At 39.3% G+C, this 7,934-nt stretch overlaps 1 pseudogene; it reads right to left on the reverse strand.

Moving 5' to 3' along the window:
• Positions 1-1,555: 1,555 nt before the first annotated feature.
• LOC115871192 lies at positions 1,556-1,838 on the reverse strand (annotated as a pseudogene).
• Positions 1,839-7,934: the final 6,096 nt, after the last annotated feature.

Raw genomic sequence — 7,934 nt, forward strand, 5'->3', positions numbered from 1 at the left:
CTCGGTCATCATTCTTGCATTTAATTTAAACAATTTCCCCAACATCCAAATTTCTTGCCGTATTCCCCACACACTCTTTGTTTCTCTACCTGCTTCTTATAGTACATTATCTTCCCCTTTGACTGTTGACATCTGTCTAACCCAGTGGTTTTCAACTTTCCTAATGCTGCGACCCTTTAATACATGTTGAGGTAACCCCCCAACCATAAAATTATTTCCGTTGCTACTACATAACTGTAATTTTGCTAGTGTTATGGATCAGGTGACCCCTGTGAAAGGGTTGTTCGATCTCCAAAGGGGTCACGACCCACAGGTTGAGAACAGCTGGTCTAATCTCTCCCACCTCTGGCTACCTTTGAAGTCTGTTTCTTTTGGTATGAAAATTGTTTCTTGGTTTAAAAAAATCAGTGATCTCATATAGCATTTTTCTTTCTGAATTGACTAACTTCACTTAGTATAAAGTCCTCCAAATCCAACCATATAATATGGTGCTACACAGTTTCATCATTATTCATACATATTTACTGAAGTTTACTTATCCATTCTTTCACTGATGGGCACTTAGGTTGTTTTGATCTTCTTGTTTTGCCAATAGTGCTGCAGTAAACCTGGGTGTGGCTATATATGTTCCCGCTGTGCTCTTTATTTCTGTAGAGTACACACCAAGTAGGTTTATGACTGGTGAGATCATATTTCTATTCTCAATTGCTTGAGGAAGTACCACACCACTGTCCACAATGGTTGTAGAGTTCTACAGTCCCACCATCAGTGTGAGAGAATGCCAATATTTCCACACCCACTGCAACATTTGTTATTTTCTCCCTTTTGATCTGGGCTATCAGTGCTGGAGTGGTACCTCCAGAGGCAAGTTCAGAGAGGCCGTTAGAAGGATGGATACTGTAGAGATGAAGATGACATGTCAGAAATTACAACACTAAGAAGTAAATTTTAATCCCAACATTCAACTGATAACACAATTAGGGATCCATATATGGAATGTAGAAGAGGCTTAATAAAATAAAGTACATCTAGATTGATACCAAGGCAATGCTCCAGCTAGGTCTAAAGAAGGGGTACAGCATTGAGTTACTCATGCTAATTGAACATCTACTAGGTGTTAGGCACCGTGCATGACACAGTGAACAAACATATCTGAGCACAACAACAAATTCAGAATTTCTAAATCCGCAAAGCTGCGAATAGTGAGTTTCCTTTAAATAAAATGGCTTGAACAAAGGCAAAGTCTATTTCCTTGTTATATAAAATTCCTTACTGAAAGTTTTCTAATGCCAGACTTGCTCAACCTCAGCTCAAAATATAAACAGGTATCATATTGTAATGAACAAAAAAGATAGAGCCTTTAAGCAGTTCCATAGATTAAATATTTAATCTTCTAATTTTCTTTTCTTCTCAAGCCACTGAATTGAGGGATTGGTAGCACTTAAAAAAAAGATGTATGTTGAAAGAGATCATAAAATGCAAGGGAAAGAAAGATCTCATTTATCTGTTGTTTTTAATACGAGAACATTTATTGCACAACTAAATGTTGAAATCCTTAAGATGACCTTGAAGCTGCAAAAGCTGCCGTCTGGGGTCTAGGCGTTGTTCCTTCAAGGATTCCATGCCTGAATCTGTGGTATACAATTTTTAGGTGTCTCATTGGACCAGTACCTGTGGTATTTCATCTTTTAGCCTTGGCACTCCAGTTAAACTTTCTTTTGCGCTTGGCTGGGCAGCCACATTTGCCGCGGGTCCACTTCTGGAGATGGTAGGCCTTGGTTGCACAAGGTGTGCATCTTATTGCGACACTTTCCTCAGGATGATGTTCCCTTCCTCATCTCGCATCTGCGGCCGAGACCCGAGGCATTTATCTGTTAAATAAGGATGTCTGTATTACGTATAAAGAATTTTGGTTCACACAAACACCAAATGTCAGAATAATGCAGAATGGCTACTGGTGAAGATCCACTTTTTCACATGGCCAACTAAGCCAGACATGAGCTTGTCCAACTCTCTAGGTCTAGCCATAAAACTAACTGAAAAATGCGAAACAATTCAAACAGTGGTTGCACCATTCAAGTTAAGAATTCCATAGTCAAGAATCCCTTATTTTTCATGGACAGGAGGTGTACTCATGGGCTCCCCAATCAAAACATTTTTGTTTTCTCAAGTTATGTAAAATGAATAAGAGATTATATTTTCACTAGAATACATCTCCTGTTTATACACAATCAGGTGACTATCTATCTGGAACATAATCATGGAGTGATTTTTTTTGTCCATCCAGTTCTTAAAAATCTGTTTACTGAAACAACATGATAGGTGAAAAATTGAATGACTAAAAAGAGTTGCTAAATATTCAGCACGCCATTATGATACTAAGAGTCTATTTAAAACATAACTCCCCAGAATTTGTTATTAAATATTAAAGCAATGCAACTAATTTGGATTTTTTAGCCAATAAAACAGTATCTAATATATCTGATGTATTATAAGATATAACATTTATTAATTGGATCACTATTGATTCTTCTAAATTGATTCTTTAATTTAACAAATCCTGGAAAATGTGCTTATATCAGCAACAGGTACATTTTAAATCAAAGTTATTCTTCATCTTAATCTACCCTGTGTTTTCTAAGTACATTTTCCTAATGTGCAATAAAAGTTTGAAATATTAGTTTAATAAAATTAATAACCAAAATAAGTCATCATTAGTACTTTCTAGGTTGGATAAAACATTTAAACTCTGAATAATCAGTCACTCATCTCAATATTTTTCAAGGCAATTCATATAAATTTAAAATAACTAAAAATTAATTTCAGTGCCAAACACAAATGTATATTTTTAAAAACACCTCAATATCCATATGTAAAGGCATAGATCCCATTAGCTACATATAATATGGAAGAATAAAGCTTTCTTTAAAAACAACTTATCCCATTTTCTCCTCCATATATAAGCTAACAAGTTTCTACTGATATTTGCAGGGAGAAATTTTAGAGTTATAACAGGGTGTCTAATAGGCTTGCGAAAGAGCTGAACTTACAATTGTCTGGAGCAGCCAATTAAGATAAAAAGCCAAAATTAAGTAACAATACAAAGTTTAATCACTTTCTTGCATAGCAAAAGCATAATAAGTATGCTTCTCCAGAGATTTCTGAGGGAGGCTGAGGACCTCGCCGCCAAAGAGGCCTATCTCTGGAGGCGCTTTGACTGGAAACATAAATTTGAGAAACACCTTGGCTGTTGACGGGGAGTGAACTAATTCTTGGCTGCCTCCCTTTAGCAACTGCACTGCACTGGCTGCACGTGAAGTGTGATTAGGGAGAGAAGCCTCTTGTGACCTGTCATATAAAGCTTATATCATTACCTGGGATCAGTCTAAAGAATCATACCTATATGTTTAGCCAGGAGACAAACTCTTCAAGACTGCGATGCTGTGCTGTATGTGTGTCAACAAATGTTTGAGCCCAGGTGATAATAAGGCTTGCCATAGCTCTTAAAAAAATTGTTTTTAATCAGGGCTCTTACAGCTCTAATAACATTCCATACATCAGTTGTGTCAAGCATCTTTGTACGTATGTTGCCATCATCCTTTTCTTTCTTTCCTTTTTTTTTTTGTTTCCTGTTTTTTTTAATCGTTGTATTAGGGGCTCATACAACTCTTATCACAATCCATACATACATCAATTTTGTAAAGCACATTTGTACATTCATTGCCCTCATCATTCTCAAAACCATCACCTTTTCTAAATATTTACTTTCTTTTTGAGTCCTTGGTATCTGCTCCTCTTTTTTCCCTCCCTCCCAACCTCATGACCGCTTGATAACTTATAAATGATTATTGTTTTTATGTCTTACACTGGCCACTGTCTCCCTTCACCCACATTTCTGTTGTTCATTCACCTGAGGTGGGGATTCTGCCTCAATCATTGCAGCTTGGTTCCCCATTTCTACCATCCTCCCCTTCCCTCTCTCTATACGCTTGTATTGCTATTCCCAATTCTGTTACTGAGGAGTTTATCTGACCTGGTTGTGTCGTGAGTTCTTATCTGTAACAGTGTACATGCTCTGGTCTAGCCAGAACTGAAGGGCAAGACTGGGGTCATGACAGTGGGTGGGAGGGGGTGAGGAAGCCTCAAAAAACCAGAGGAATATTGTGTGTTTCATCAGTGCTATACTGTGCCCTGGTTGACTCCTCCCTTCCTTGTGACCCATCTGTGAGGGGATGTCCTATTGTCTACAGATAGGCTTTGAGTCCCTGCTCCGACCTCTCTTTCTCAACAATATGGTTTTTGTTCGTTTGTTTGTTTTGAGTCTTTGGGTGCCTGTTACCTGATTCCATAGACACCTCATGACCACACAGCCTGGTCTGCTTCTTCCATGTGGGCTTGATGCTTCTCTGCTAGATGGCTGCTTGTTTAACTTCAAGCCTTTAAGACCCCAGATACTATATCTTTCGATAGTTGGGTATTATCAGCTTCTTTCACCACATTTGCTTTTGCAGCCATGTCTTCAGCAATCCTGTCAGGAGGGTGAGCATCACAGAATGCCAGGTTATTTGAACAAAGTGTTCTTGTGGTGAGGGAGGGCTTGAGCAGAGGCCCAAAGTCCGTCTACTTCCTTAATGTATTGCCATATAAATATTTGAACCTAGGCCAATACCTCTATTTTCATGAATTAATATATTTACACAAGTGCACACCTATGTTTATCCCTCTATCCATAACCTTGTTTCCTAGATCTTTCTTGTTTCCTTTTACCTTTCTTCTGTCCCACCATCACACTCATCCTTCTTCTGCCTCTTAGTGATTCCTGTTAGATTGCTGTTGCTCTAACACCACATGGATCTCTATGCCCCCCTCATTATTGCTTTGAATTCCCTAGTTGCTCTCCAGTCTTTAGTGTTGTTTGCTCGCCGCTCCTTTCCCCCACCTCCTCCTCCCCCTAGGTCCCTCTGGAACCATCACTCCCATTATTGTCTCCTTGAGATTGCTTCCCATGCCCATCTTATATTGGTAGGCAAAACAAGACTAACGGAGACAAAGCAAAAAGAATACCAAAGATTGAATACAAAAAGAAAAAGCCATATATCTTCTTCAGGCCCTGCCAACTCAGCTGAAAGGTAGTCATGTATTTTGTTAGTTATTCAGCTCAGAAGCTGAATCTTCATCTCACTTGTTGTAGCCGTGAGTAAGGTATGTCAATTCAACTAAAACAAGTCATATTATTCTGTTTTGGCTAGTATCCATGCAATCTGCAGATGCATTTTGGTAGCTCAGAGTACAAGATCTGTATGAGAAACAGAGAAAGGAGGCAATGGAAGGTACATGTGGTCAGAAAGGAAAAGAAATAAAATCTTTATATGAGAGGATTTTGATAAATAAATGCATGTCCTTAAAAATATTCCAAGTTGAACCTAGGTGTTAACATTAAATAACTCTAAACTTTAGACTTTCCCCTGGTTGAGTGTGTCCACCGGACATGCCCACAGACTGAAGCAGTGAAAATTGTACCTGCCATGACGCTACAGTGACACTGATAAAGATTTACAGCCTCAGAAATTCTAGGGAGCCATTCCACTCTGCCCGAAAAGGTGAGTCAGAATTGACTGCAATGGAAGCGTTTTTTCTTTCTTTACGGAAGCTATTCCTGTATTCTCTGAACAGGTTATCTGGGCACATTCAAGATATAATTGGAGAAGTAGGAGGAGGGGAGAGAGAAACAGAGAGAACAAGTTAAGTATGGGGTCAAAGAACGAGGAGGAAGAAAAGCTTCCTTCACTCAGACTTTCTCTACATTTCGCCTTTTAGACTGACCTGGTGGCTCACATTGATTCCTCTGTTCGTGAGCCCATATATGCTCTCGCCTTCGACCACTTCCTTTACCACACACTGCTGCCTAGGGAATGTGGTTTGCTTTTCATTTCCCTTACCATTGTCTTTCAACACCTCCCACCCCACCACTATGAGACGGTTTCCCAGGACGCCCGTGTTTAGTGTGCGCTAACATACATACAGCACGAAACTATTCATCACCCCAAATCTGTCCATCAACAAAATGTGGTTGTTGTTGTTGTTGGGTTTATTTTGGGTGACTTTTCTTTCTTTCTTGTTCATCAGGGACTCATAGAGGATTTCTCACACCGGTATCGTTGCTCTATGTCACTATATTGCAACAGTGATGTAAGACAGTGACTATTAGGTTAACTGTTTATATAGTTTGTACCTCAGATGCAGGGGCAGTTACTTCTATCTTAAAATGGATTGCTTCTACCTACTTGAATTTAAGACTTGTCAGGTCAGGCAGAACCCAGAATTACTGTTCCACACTGCACTAAAAGCTGGCAGACACCAAGATGTATGGATTGGTATGCTGACTAGCTTAGTGCTCCCAGGTGTGTAATATTCTATGTAACTTCGTTATGCCTCTAGACATTCTTCATCTCTTGGGGCAGGAGATGAAAATTGTATTTGTCTTTTACTATGGAAAGGATATCTTGGGGTACCTTGTATCACCGACTTCCCCAAATCCCCAAATTTAATTACACTGGTTGGGCTCTGAATTTTTTAAGGCTTATATTGTTGAATAAGAACTTTAATAACAGACACCTTTGTTTGATTTTAAGATATTTCTTATCAATAAAACAAAATATTAGCCATAAAACACCTGATCCAAACTATAAAATCATCAGCTGTTCTATAGCAATGCACATTTGTCTTGTTCTGCTAGAAAAGGATAATTGTCACTCTATTGCCTAATTTAAATCACTCAAAACTTGGTGTCAGATTCTGGGTAGATGGCCTAATTATCAGCAGCCAAGATAAAAGTAACCTGGTCGATCTCAAGAAAGGGAAAGGCAGGATGCAGTCAGTCATGGTAAGATTAGCCAATGCCTGATCTATATTTCTCCCTCCTCCTTTTCTTTATGAACTGCATTGTGCCCAGCTTCTTCTGGGCATTTTCTCTTCTGGAATCAAAAGGGCCTCTTCTATTTGGGGGAAATCGCCTTAAATTTAAACACATTTTATAGAGACTCTTTTTATAGAGACTCTTTTATAACAAGAAAAAGACAAACTAATCCAGATGGAGAATACTGTCAGTATGAGGCTAATTATAGATGATGGAAACAAAGGGAATTTCAGGCACACAGGACTACAGAAGCAGGGAAAGGACTATGATTGGAATGAAAAGGCAATGACTGATTAAAAGGATTTAGAGGATTGGTTATGGGGCTTCTATAGCCTGACCATGGGATGACTTGGGTACAATGACATGACTTGGGTTCATGATCATGCCACCCTATGTCATATCCTGACTAGAGTCACATCTACCAGCACCCCAACCTTTAGATGATATGCATCGGTATATTTAGACAGTGTCTGGTAAATCATTAAGGGGGTGTCCAGGATAATTCTCTGAAGGCAAAACTGTTCCTTCCTAGCCTGGCTGGAGGAGATTTAATATACAAGGTAGCTTTAAAAAGTCCAAAATGTTTGTGGGAAAATTTCATTATCTTTAATCGCATTTTTATACAAGATAGTTAAAGCCCCCTCCTACTTTAAATACACTATGCCTGAGGGCAAACCTGTGATAAACTAAACAAAAACAAGAACAGGAACAAAAACCCACTGCAATCGAATTGATGCCAACTCACAGCAATCCTACAGGACAGAGCAGAATTGCTTCTGAGCGTTTCTGAGGTGGTAACTGTTCATGGGAGTCCAAGGCCCAGACATTCTCCCAGAGTGGCTGGCACTTTCAACCTGCTGACCTTATTAAGGATGGCAGCCCAATGTGGAACCCATACTCCACCAGGGACCCCCTTACTGCAGGCTAAAGGTCAGACAGAACCCGAAAGGGAAATGGAGACTGTGATGATTAGAATTTATGTTAACGCGTTGTACCTAGATGAAGGTGCGGGGGGGGG

Source organism: Echinops telfairi, unplaced genomic scaffold (genome assembly GCF_000313985.2).
Source record: "Echinops telfairi isolate 266 unplaced genomic scaffold, ASM31398v2 ScPeMD7_3533;HRSCAF=4204_1, whole genome shotgun sequence".
Lineage (NCBI taxonomy): Eukaryota > Metazoa > Chordata > Mammalia > Afrosoricida > Tenrecidae > Echinops > Echinops telfairi.